This window comes from Caretta caretta, chromosome 3, assembly GCF_965140235.1.
Source record: "Caretta caretta isolate rCarCar2 chromosome 3, rCarCar1.hap1, whole genome shotgun sequence".
NCBI lineage: Eukaryota > Metazoa > Chordata > Testudines > Cheloniidae > Caretta > Caretta caretta.
The window spans coordinates 52,395-65,389 of NC_134208.1; positions in this window are offsets into that span (position 1 = coordinate 52,395).

The following is a 12,995-nucleotide window of genomic DNA, read 5'->3' on the forward strand; positions in this document are numbered from 1 at the left end:
TGTCGCTGACCCCGAGCTCCCTAGTCCTTTCAGATTCCGGCCTTCGTTCACCAGCTGAAGGACTGTTAGCGAGAGAGGTGGTGCAGATCAAGCATCGCCTCTGCCAGAAGAAGCAGACACAAGAAACCCAAGATCCTGAACTCCCACTGAAGTACAGGTGAAGACGTGATGAGCCTGGAGTGGGGTGTGTGTGCTGCGCAGGGGAGAACAGGACTCATTTGTCTGTATAGCACCAAGGCAGAGTGGGTTTGGCTATACAGTACCAGGGTGAGTTTGAGGCATGTGGCACCTGCAGTGAGTCCATCCCATCTGGAGCTGTCCCTGTCTCTACCGGTTCCTTGATAGTGGCTGGGTGCTCTCGCTAAAATTAGCATGCTACCCTTTTTATAGTCACTTACAATAGCTCCCCTCATTAATTAACATTGTCTAGCTTTTACTATATCTATATTTCTGATACCTTAATTGATATGCCTTCTACACCCTCATTGGCTATTTAATATTAAACATCTGTGTAAGTGCCATTACAGTAATTATCACCATAGACAGCCTCCTTCCCAACCATTCATATTTCATCTAAAACATTCATTAAAACCAGTTAGACACAAACGTGTCTACAATATGGCCTGGGGTCCTATCCTAACGTACCTCTAAGCTGTCTCAGTACACTTCACCCACTATTTACCAGGCCTCACCAATATCAAGCCTAAATTCAGGCCCAAAAGCCTGTTCTCCACCTACTCTTCAGCACATTTCTGTTTAACACAAACATCATTTTAGAGGTTACAAACATTGAGAAACTGATTGGGAGTTGAAAAACCAGAAATCTTGTTTTCCTCTTCCAATTTATGGATAAAAATAAATCTGACATCTACTAGGTCCAAAACCACGACAGCCATAGTGACCAGAAACAATCAGTTCAATTCACTAATTACAGATCATACCTTGCTTTTAAGAAATCAATTAGTTTGAAATACAGATATGTTTTGTTATTTTTTTGTATGTATCAAGCACATTTTAGGCAATTTGACTTAATCAATAAAAAAAAAAAAACTTTCAAATGCTGGTTTTATTGATTTATATCTGAATTCCAACCTGCAGCACTGAAAGCTCCTTCTACAAGGCAAACTGATAAACTTGTGTACTTTGCAATTTAACCAGACCAAATCCTGGCGCCCTTCTGGCCTCTGGGAAAGGGGGTTGTTACCTCCCAGGGCCTGAGGAGGTTCAGATAGGGACAGGATCCCATATGTCCAGCACCCAGTGGCAGCAGGAAGCAGAAGACTACAACTCCCAGCATGCAGTGGGATGCTACCAAGGGTCCGAGCACAGCTGGTGAGTCAGGGGGCAGCACTGGGGCTGAGAGGGGGTGGGCAATGATCCTTGCCCTGGGGGGATGGCAGTGCAATTTGAGCCCTAGTTGTGCCTGCAGAAGGGTGAGGGGGCATCCCTTCTGTTAGAGCCCCAGGGTGCAGCTGGGGGTCAGCCCCCATCTGGGGCAAAAGACACCCAACCCCCCCCCCCCATAGAGATCCCCAGGCAGCTCCTCTCTAGTGTCCTGGCCCCATGGGGGTGGAAATATCCCCCACAGTGTCAGCTGGAAACAGGATTATCTTTCACGTCCTGTCCGAAACGCTTGTGTGCTGCTGCCATTTGGCTGTTAAACAGCCCACATACTCCACCCCTGAGGCTGCTGCATCTTAGGGCTGGGCGAGGGGGTCCCTTTATAAACGTCCCCAGCCATACCCCACCCCAGAGGTGGCTTCAGCTCAGAACCAGGCGAGGGGTCCTTGAATAAATAGCCCCCTGCACCCCACCCCACCCCAGAGTCAGCTGCGTCTCAGGGCCAGGTGCAGGGTCCCTGTATAAACAGCCCCCCCACCCCTCTCCAGAGGTGGCTGCATCTCAGAACTAGGCAAAGGATACCTGTATAAAGAGCCCTGACCCCCAAGGCGGCTTCATCTCAGGGCTGGGCGAGGGGTCCCTGTATCAACAGCCTCCCCGCATCCCATCCCAGAGGTGACTTCATCTCAAAAGCAGGCAAAGGGTTCTTGTACAAACAGCCCCTTGCACCTCAACCCACCCCAGAGTCAGCAGCATCTCAGCACAGACTGCAGGGTTCCTGTAAAAACAGCTGGGGTGTAAAATAGCTGGAAATTTTGAAGGCATGGGAAAAATGAAAATGTTGGGAAAAATTGAAATATCTGTAGTAGTTACTTGCTTATCAAAATTAAACTTTATTTATTTCTTTAAGAATCAGACAGGTATTATGTATAATTTAGTTAGCATATAACAAAATCCTGTTTAGTATATTTCTGAAATAAGTATAAATTATTTAGTTTTGATTCAAATAATAATGACAAATATACCTAATATTGGGGCTGAATCTGCGGCACACTAAAGCACTTACATGTACTTTTTTGCCTATATTTGAACAAAAATATATAAAGTTGACAATAGAACACATCAATATTGTTGTAACCAAAGAGGAAGGTTGTAGCCTGTGGGCTCAGAAATGACCTGACATTATCATGCAGAAACAGAAGAAACTTGTGTTTCTAGAGAAACATTTGATTCATTGTAAAAATGTACTAGTTATTAGTAGACACCATTTTTGAAGGACTGAAGGGCAGCACTAAAACATTATTTTAAACATAACTCTAAAAATGCTTTCACTGTTCTTTCCGTATAAATAGCCCCTGTGCCCACCCCAGAGGTGGCTGCACCTCAGCTTTTGCAAGATGTCCCTGTTTGTGTAACTCGTTTGTTTTGGATCAGTGATAGGAAGGTGCTGGGGAAATGGGTGCCAGACTCTTCATAAAAGTTTTCCCCAGTGACTAAGCCAGCGCAAGGGCCGGTGGGAATCCACTGAGTGTCTGTGAGATGTGGCCAAAGTCCGCTCAGGTTTTGGTTGTGGTTCTATGCCTGGAAACGGGGTGGGAGCCTGTCCTATCGAGAAGGCAGGGGGGAGAAAGTGAGGGGGGGGGCATTTATGAGGAGAGGGTTTGGAGGGAGTGGCTGGGGGAGTTTTAGGGTTGGGGGACAATGGAGAACTTTGGGGGGTTGTGGCATTTGCAAGGAGTTTTCAGATAGTGGGGAGCAGGTGGGTGGGACCAAGAGAGGCCTGGGCCCCAGCTCTCATCCCCTCTGCTTTGCCTGTTCTCAGCTGCGCTGCAGGATGATGACGCTAGGGAAACTGCGGGTGGTGGTGATCGGGGAAGGAGCAGCCAGGCTATGCACGGCTCACCACATTGCTGCCTGCCTCAAGTCCTTTGCGCTCCCTGTGGTGTTCAAGGCATCCAGCCATGTCGGGGGCACCTGGGTCTATACCAAAGAGACTGGATGGGCTTCCTGTCCACTCTAGCATGTATCGGGACCTCAGGTAGCCAGCATGAAGCAGCAGGCACCGTGTGCTCCTGTGCACCAAGCAGGGGCAGAGGAATTGTTCCTAAACCCCACATGGGGAAGGGCACAGGATACTCAGCCCCTGCCTAGCATCAAAAGGTACAAGTCCTGTGTACTTGCCAGGCCTCCAAGCGTGTGTGTGTGTGTGTGGGGTGGGGGGGTAGGATCCCCTCCCCTGAGACCAGCCCCCCCGCATCCTCCCAGGAGGTCTGTCTCCTCACTGCTCCCCCACCATCCACACCTTCCCCATTTCCCACTGCAGCTGGGACCCCCTCTGCTACCCACATGGGCCGGTCCTGGGAGTGCCAAGCCCTGAAAGGGGAAGGCAGGTGCAGGAGGGAACAGGGACCTTGTGCAGGGAGGGCAGCACGTCCTTCTTGGCTAGGGGGCATTTATCAGTGTTTGCACCCCCCAGGACCAACTTGCTCAAGGAGGTGATGGTGTTCCCAGACTTCCCCTTCAATCCCTCCTTGCCATCCTTCCTTCACCACCCTTCCTTCACCACTCAGACACTGTGAAATTAACTGGTAAAGCTCAACATTTATTCAATGGAATGCCTATTGAAGATGGTTTAGACTATTGTAAATTTAAAGATACTGTTTTTAAAATTTTCAGATTACCTCTGAAACATATAGAGTTAATTTAGGAATCTTAGGGATATTGATATGAGTAATGGGGAATACGTAAACAAAATGAAAGATTTGTTGGGAAAATGGGTGAGGGGTAAAGAGGTGGCAAGTTTTGAGGGAATGTTGGATCTTGTTGCTCAAGAGTATTTCCTAACCATATATAAGGCTGATGTAAAGCAGTGTCTATGGGACAAAAATGTCAAGTCTGTGGATGAGATGGCTTTTTTAGCTGATGCCTTTGAACAGAATCAGGCATCTAAGAGAGAAGGGGTCTGGGAGCCTAAACACTCTCTTACCCAAAAACATTCCTCTAACCCTCATCCCAAATCTCCTGTAAAAGCAGAAGAGCCCAGAAGGTGCTATCAGTGTAATTCCACTGATCATCTGAGGAATAAATGCCCTGTGCTAGGAGGAAGCAGGCAAACAATAGCTCATGTTAGTTCTGCTTTATGGGCCTGTGGTGCCCATGTTCCAGCAAATTCAGGGCTTGGGGGCACAGCTCCACCAATGTACGGGGCTGGGTCTCTTCCCCAGAACTCATGTTAGTTCTGCTATATGGGCAGAACTAAGAACATGTTCCCCATGTTTTTAGCCCATGTTAGTTCTGCTTTCCTCAACACAGAAACCCCCCCAAGTAATTGAAACCTATCATATTGGTTCTGTGAGGTTAGCCTTTGCCAAACCAGATACAGAGCATGTTAAGGCTGTCCAAATTGATGGCAGGGAATACTTGGGGCAGAGGGATACAGGGGCCCAGACCTCTCTCTGCTTAAGCAGAGTGTGGTCCCAAAGGCCAGTATGCTACCTGGCCAAATGGCAGAGATTGTGGGGGTAGGCGAAAGCAGATTCCTCCTACCACTAGCTAAGATCCATGTGGTTTGGGAAGGTTTGGAAAGTGTTTTCACTGTGGGGGTAATGGAACACCTCCTATTCGACCTGCACCTTGGTAATGATGTTTTCTGTGTAGCTCAGGTTAAAGTATTTGCCTTCAGCAGGAGGGAGTGTTATGCTGGGACCCCCCTGGGAAAGTGTAAGGTCTCAGAAACTGCTGAGAGAATGGCAGAGAGTCTCCTTGATTCTTCTGCAGCGGGGAGAAGCCACATGCTTCCAGGTGGGAGGGTGGCTGAGACCAACTCCTGCACTGCAGCTGAAGGCAACATCACATCAAGAAGGGATGGTGGCGTAATGCCTGCCAGGGAGAGAACTGTACAGTTTATTATTACACATAATAAACATTTAAACACATTTAAACTAGGTTCACCAGGGGAAGGAGACCAAAGCCCTGAGGTAAGTGGGGAAGTGGGATACAGGGAAGAACCATGAGCAGGAGCGCGTGAGAGGGGAGGGATCCTACCTCATACTGAGAAAGAGGGGCGATCAGCAGGTTACCTCAAGTGCCTATATACAAATGCACGAAGCCTGGGAAACAAGCAGGGAGAACTGGAAGTCCTGGCACAGTCAAAGAATTATGATGTGATTGGAATAACAGAGACTTGGTGGGACAACTCACATGACTGGAGTATTCTCATGTATGGATATAAGCTGTTCAGGAAGGACAGGCAGGGCAGAAAAGGTGGAGGAGTTGCACTGTAGGTAAGGGAGCAGTATGACTGCTCAGAGCTCAAGTATGAAACTGCAGAAAAACCTGAGAGTCTCTGGATTAAGTTTAGAAGTGTGAGCAACAAGGGTGATGTCGTGGTGGGAGTCTACTATAGACCACCAGACCAGGGGGATGAGGTGGATGAGGCTTTCTTCTGGCAATTTGCAGAAGTTACTACATCGCAGGCCCTGGTTCTCATGGGAGACTTCAATCACCCTGATATCTGCTGGGAGAGCAATACAGCGGTGCACAGGCAATCCAGGAAGTTTTTGGAAAATGTAGGGGACAATTTCCTGGTAAAAGTGATGGAGTAACCAACTAGGGGCAGAGCTCTTCTTGACCTGCTGCTCACAAACTGGGAAGAATTAGTAGGGGAAGCTAAAATGGATGGGAACCTGGGAGGCAGTGACCATGAAATGGTAGAGTTCAGGATCCTAACACAAGGAAGAAAGGAGAGCAGCAGAATACAGACCCTGGACTTCAGAAAAACAGACTTTGACTCCCTCAGGGAACTGATGGGCAAGATCCCCTGGGAGAATAACATGAGGGGGAAAGGAGTCCAGGTTGAGTTGGCTGTATTTTAAAGAATCTTTATTGAGGTTACAGGGACAAACCATCCCGATGTGTAAAAAGAATAGCAAATATGGCAGGCAACCAGCTTGGCTTAACGGTGAAATCCTAGCGGATCTTAAACATAAAAAAGAAGCTTACAAGAAGTGGAAGGTTGGACATATGACCAGGGAGGAGTATAAAAATATTGCTTGGGCATGTAGGAATGAAATCAGGAGGGCCAAATCGCACCTGGAGCTGCAGCTAGCGAGAGATGTCAAGAGTAACAAGAAGGGTTTCTTCAGGTATGTTGGAAACAAGAAGAAAGCCAAGGAAAGTGTGGGCCCCTTAATGAATGAGGGAGGCAACCTAGTAACAGAGGATGTGGAAAAAGCTAATGTACTCAATGCTTTTTTTGCCTCTGTCTTCACTAACAAGGTCAGCTCCCAGACTGCTGCGCTGGGCATCACAACATGGGGAATAGATGGCCAGCCCTCTGTGGAGAAAGAGGTGGTTAGGGACTATTTAGAAAAGCTGGACGAGCACAAGTCAATGGGGCCGGATGCGTTGCATCCAAGAGTGCTAAAGGAATCATAGAATCATAGAATCATAGAATATAAGGGTTGGAAGGGACCCCAGAAGGTCATCTAGTCCAACCCCCTGCTCAAAGCAGGACCAATTCCCAGTTAAATCATCCCAGCCAGGGCTTTGTCAAGCCTGACCTTAAAAACCTCTAAGGAAGGAGATTCTACCACCTCCCTAGGTAACGCATTCCAGTGTTTCACCACCCTCCTAGTGAAAAAGTTTTTCCTAATATCCAATCTAAACCTCCCCCACTGTAACTTGAGACCATTACTCCTCGTTCTGTCATCTGATACCATTGAGAACAGTCTAGAGCCATCCTCTTTGGAACCCCCTTTCAGGTAGTTGAAAACAGCTATCAAATCCCCCCTCATTCTTCTCTTCTGCAGGCTAAACAATCCCAGCTCCCTCAGCCTCTCCTCATAACTCATATGTTCCAGACCCCTAATCATTTTTGTTGCCCTTCGCTGGACTCTCTCCAATTTATCCACATCCTTCTTGAAGTGTGGGGCCCAAAACTGGACACAGTACTCCAGATGAGGCCTCACCAATGTCGAATAGAGGGGAACGATCACGTCCCTCGATCTGCTCGCTATGGCCCTACTTATACATCCCAAAATGCCATTGGCCTTCTTGGCAACAAGGGCACACTGCTGACTCATATTCAGCTTCTCGTCCACTGTCACCCCTAGGTCCTTTTCCGCAGAACTGCTGCCTAGCCATTCGGTCCCTAGTCTGTAGCTGTGCATTGGGTTCTTCCGTCCTAAGTGCAGGACCCTGCACTTATCCTTATTGAACCTCATCAGATTTCTTTTGGCCCAATCCTCCAATTTGTCTAGGTCCTTCTGTATCCTATCCCTCCCCTCCAGCGTATCTACCACTCCTCCCAGTTTAGTATCATCCGCAAATTTGCTGAGAGTGCAATCCACACCATCCTCCAGATCATTTATGAAGATATTGAACAAAACCGGCCCCAGGACCGACCCTTGGGGCACACCACTTGATACCGGCTGCCAACTAGACATGGAGCCATTGATCACTACCCGTTGAGCCCGACAATCTAGCCAGCTTTCTACCCACCTTGTAGTGCATTCATCCAGCCCATACTTCCTTAACTTGCTGACAAGAATACTGTGGGAGACCGTGTCAAAAGCTTTGCTAAAGTCAAGAAACAATACATCCACTGCTTTCCCTTCATCCACAGAACCAGTAATCTCATCATAGAAGGCGATTAGATTAGTCAGGCATGACCTTCCCTTGGTGAATCCATGCTGGCTGTTCCTGATCACTTTCCTCTCATGCAAGTGCTTCAGGATTGATTCTTTGAGGACCTGCTCCATGATTTTTCCAGGGACTGAAGTGAGGCTGACTGGCCTGTAGTTCCCAGGATCCTCCTTCTTCCCTTTTTTAAAGATTGGCACTACATTAGCCTTTTTCCAGTCATCCGGGACTTCCCCGGTTCGCCACGAGTTTTCAAAGATAATGGCCAATGGCTCTGCAATCACAGCCGCCAGTTCCTTCAGCACTCTCGGATGCAACTCGTCCGGCCCCATGGACTTGTGCACGTCCAGCTTTTCTAAAAAGTCCCTAACCACCTCTATCTCCACAGAGGGTTGGCCATCTCTTCCCCATTTTGTGATGCCCAGCGTAGCAGTCTGGGAGCTGACCTTGTTAGTGAAAACAGAGGCAAAAAAAGCATTGAGTACATTAGCTTTTTCCACATCCTCTGTCACTAGTTTGCCTCCCTCATTCAGTAAGGGGCCCACACATTCCTTGGCTTTCTTCTTGTTGCCAACATACCTGAAGAAACCCTTCTTGTTACTCTTGACATCTCTGGCTAGCTGCAGCTCCAGGTGCGATTTGGCCCTCCTGATAACATTCCTACATGCCCTAGCAATATTTTTATACTCTTCCCTGGTCATATGTCCAACCTTCCACTTCTTGTAAGCTTCTTTTTTATGTTTAAGATCCGCTAAGATTTCACCATTAAGCCAAGCTGGTCGCCTGCCATATTTACTATTCTTTCGACTCATCGGGATGGTTTGTCCCTGTAACCTCAACAGGGATTCCTTGAAATACAGCCAGCTCTCCTGGACTCCTTTCCCCTTCAAGTTAGTCTCCCAGGGGATCCTGGCCATCCGTTCCCTGAGGGAGTCGAAGTCTGCTTTCGTGAAGTCCAGGGTCCGTATCGTGCTGCTTACCTTTCTTCCCTGTGTCAGGATCCTGAACTCAACCAACTCATGGTCACTGCCCCCCAGATTCCCATCCACTTTTGCTTCCCCCACTAATTCTACCCGGTTTGTGAGCAGCAGGTCAAGAAAAGCGCCCCCCCTAGTTGGCTCCTCGAGCACTTGCGCCAGGAAATTGTCCCCTACGCTTTCCAAAAACTTCCTGGATTGTCTATGCACCGCTGTATTGCTCTCCCAGCAGATATCAGGAAAATTAAAGTCACCCATGAGAATCAGGGCATGCGATCCAGGAGTTGGCGGATGTGATTGCAGAGCCATTGGCCATTATCTTTGAAAACTCATGGCGATCAGGGGAGGTCCCAGATGACTGGAAAAAGGCTAATGTAGTGGCCATCTTTAAAAAAGGGAAGAAGGAGGATCCTGGGAACTACAGGCCAGTCAGCCTCACCTCAGTCCCTGGAAAAATCATGGAGCAGCTCCTCAAGGAATCAATCCTGAAGCACTTAGATGAGAGGAAAGTGATCAGGAACAGTCAGCATGGATTCACCAAGGGCAAGTCATGCCTGACTAATCTAATTGCCTTTTATGACGAGATAACTGGCTCTGTGGATGAAGGGAAAGCAGTGGACGTGTTGTCCCTTGACTTTAGCAAAACTTTTGACACAGTCTCCCACAGTATTCTTGCCAGCAAATTAAAGAAGTATGGGCTGGATGAATGGACTATAAGGTGGATAGAAAGTTGGCTAGATTGTCGGGCTCAACAAGTAGTGATCAATGGCTCCATGTCTAGTAGTCAGCCGGTATCAAGTGGAGTGCCCCAAGGGTCGGTCCTGGGGCCAGTTTTGTTCAATATCTTCATAAATGATCTGGAGGATGGTGTGGATTGCACCCTCCGCAAGTTTGCAGATGACACTAAACTGTGGGGAGTGGTAGATTGCTGGAGGGTAGGGGTAGGATACAGAGGGCCCTAGACAAATTGGAGGATTGGGCCAAAAGAAATCTGATGAGGTTCAACAAGGACAAGTGCAGAGTCCTGCACTTAGGATGGAAGAATCCAATGCACTGCTACAGACTAGGGACCGAATGGCTAGGCAGCAGTTCTGCAGAAAAGGACCTAGGGGTGACAGTGGACGAGAAGCTGGATATGAGTCAACAGTGTGCTCTTGTTGCCAAGAAGGCCAATGGCATTTTGGGATGTATAAGTAGGGTGTGACAGGCGTCGGTCGGTCCTCCAAGCCCCTAGGGGCGATGGAGAGCAATGGTCTCTGTGGCAGGCCTCGGCCCCACCTCCCGGGCGTTGGGGAATTAGCAGGAAGGTGTGCCGGTCGGAGTCAATAGCGCGCCCCTCAGGCCGGGGAGTGCCGGGGTAGGGGAACGCAGGCCCACCCAACTCCACTGCGTTCCAGCCCAGGGCCCTGACAGTGGTGGGAGGCGAAGATCCCACCGCTGGGTCAGTAGGGCCGTCCGCTCCCGCTGACCAAACACACCCACCCCACGGTGTACTTCGGCCCCTGGGCTACTTCCTACCCGGTCTCTCTCAGGCGGGTTGCTCCGGTCCCTCCATCTCCTCCGGGTATTCCGCTGCGGGCCTCTCCCGCTCCACCTCGGTATCGGACTCACGCTGGCCCGGGCTGCAGTCAGGCCCCTCCAGGTCCTCTGGGTATTCAGCGGCCGGCAGCCCTGGTTGCCACAGGCCTTCCCCCCGGTCAGGCTCCTCCTTGCCCAGGGCTTCGCCTGGTTCAGCAGCAGGATCACGAGGGAGCAGCCTGTGTCTGTCTCCCTCCCTGGTGCTCTCCTCACTGGGCAGAGGGCCCCGCCCTTTGTACTTCCTGTCCCACCCTTCCCCTTCCGGGGATTGGCGGAAGCTTGGCCTGGCCCTGCCCACTCAGGCTCAGAGGGTGGCTCTTTACCCTCTGATTCGGAGGGGAGCCACCCTGGCTCCCTACATAGGGGCATTGCCAGCAGACCGAGGGACGTGATCATTCCCCTCTATTCAACATTGGTGAGGCCTCATCTGGAGTACTGTGTCCAGTTTTGGGCCCCACAGTACAAGAAGGATGTGGAAAAATTGGAAAGAGTCCAGCGGAGGGCAACAAAAATGATTAGGGGACTGGAACACATGACTAATGAGGAGAGGCTGAGGGAACTGGGATTGTTTAGTCTGTGGAAGAGAAGAATGAGGGGGGATTTGATAGCTGCTTTCAACTACCTGAAAGGGGGTTCCAAAGAGGATGGATCTAGACTGTTCTCAGTGGTAGCAGATGACAGAACGAGGAGTAATGGTCTCAAGTTGCAGTGGGGGAGGTTTAGGTTGGATATTAGGAAAAACTTTTTCACTAGGAGGGTGGTGAAGCACTGGAATTGGTTCCCTAGGGAGGTGGTGGAATCTCCTTCCTTAGAGGTTTTTAAGGTCAGGCTTGACAAAGCCCTGGCTGGGATGATTTAGTTGGGGCTTGGTCCTGCTTTGAGCAGGGGGTTGGACTAGATGACCTCCTGAGGTCCCTTCCAACCCTGATATTCTATGATTCTATGACTAGTCTAGTCACACAGCAACTGTTGAAGGCTTCTTCTCTCATTAACTATTATTCCTCCACTACAGAATTTTGCAGAGTCCATGAGCTGTTCAGTGTTGACAATTGATTTGTCTTTTTGTTTTTTTAAAACAAACAAAAAAGTATCAGGCACTTCTGGCTATTTAAACCCTTTTGACAAACTCCAATATATGTGTAGTGAGGGCACAGGATACTGTTTATAACTCCCATTTAGTTTAATAAGTAAACAAGTTCAGTTAACCCTAACAGACACTTCAACTTTTAAACCCTAAACCCAACCCCCTAACCCTCACCCTACCCCCAAGTTTCCCCTCCCACACTTTGACACAACAGCCCCAAAAAAACAGGACTCCTGATTCTTACAGGCTTCCAGGATAAAGTGACTTCAGTTACAGACACAGAAACGCCCCCTCCTCCCATAAAATTATCATATACATTTGCTCGCATCTCTGCTCTTCTGGTGCAAATTGGTGATTCCGGCTCACAACTGCCGCTGGGCTGCACTGTGCAGCAATCTCCACCCACACCACATAGTGACAGCTCTATTATCAGCGCTTTTAGAAAGCGTCAGCCCCGCACACAGGGGTCACACCCTGTAAATAACTAGAGAGGATGGCAGTGCTCCTTCCCTGCATTCTTCTTTCCTCTGCCCAGGCATCAGGAATCACTCTTGCTTGATCCAACCTTCTCCTTGGCTGCTGCATGCCAAGCATGTGCACTAACTGGACAAGGCCCTTACGGCTCCACCCATTAGCTCTTTTAGAAAATGCCCTCTAGTGGCAGTTTGGTTGGCCAGAGGTATTGGCTATCGCCAGCCCACACCAGTGGGCCACTCCCCATAAACCAATACAGCAGCTGCAGCTTTCCTCAATCAGCCCTACAGAGCCACAGCACTCCTGGCCTATGCTCTTCTCCAGCAACCTAACCGGGCCCTTCTCTGTCACTGCAGCCAACTAGTTTCTTTTGCATTACTGTTTGACAGCAGGCATAGGCCACTATCAGAGACTAGTGGCTCATCCACAAAGCCACCTAGAGTAGTGGTTCCCAAACTAGGGGCACTCCTTGTGGGCCGGGCCAGTTTATTTGCCTGCCACATCCAGAGGTTCAGCCGATCGTAGCTCCCAGTGGCTGCAGTTTGCCGTTCTTAGCCAATAGAAGCTACAGGAAGTGGCTTGGGCCATGCTAGCTGCCTTTCCTGCAGCCCCCATTGGCCTGGAGTAGCGAACTATAGCCAGTGGGAGTCACGATCAGCTGACTTTCCCAGAACAAGCTTCCCAGAACAAGCGGCACCCCTTAGTTTGGGAACCACTAAGCTAGAGGAATATACAACCTCTCTTCCCTCATTCATTCACCCAGGCTCCCTTACCCCACCTCGGGCAACATCTTTTCTCCTCAGGCTGACCACACCCCCAGTTAGTGCCAGGCTCTGCGCAGGCAGGCTCCCAACAGGGTACACTAAAAAATGTGGGCCCCAACCTCAAAACTTACTCAA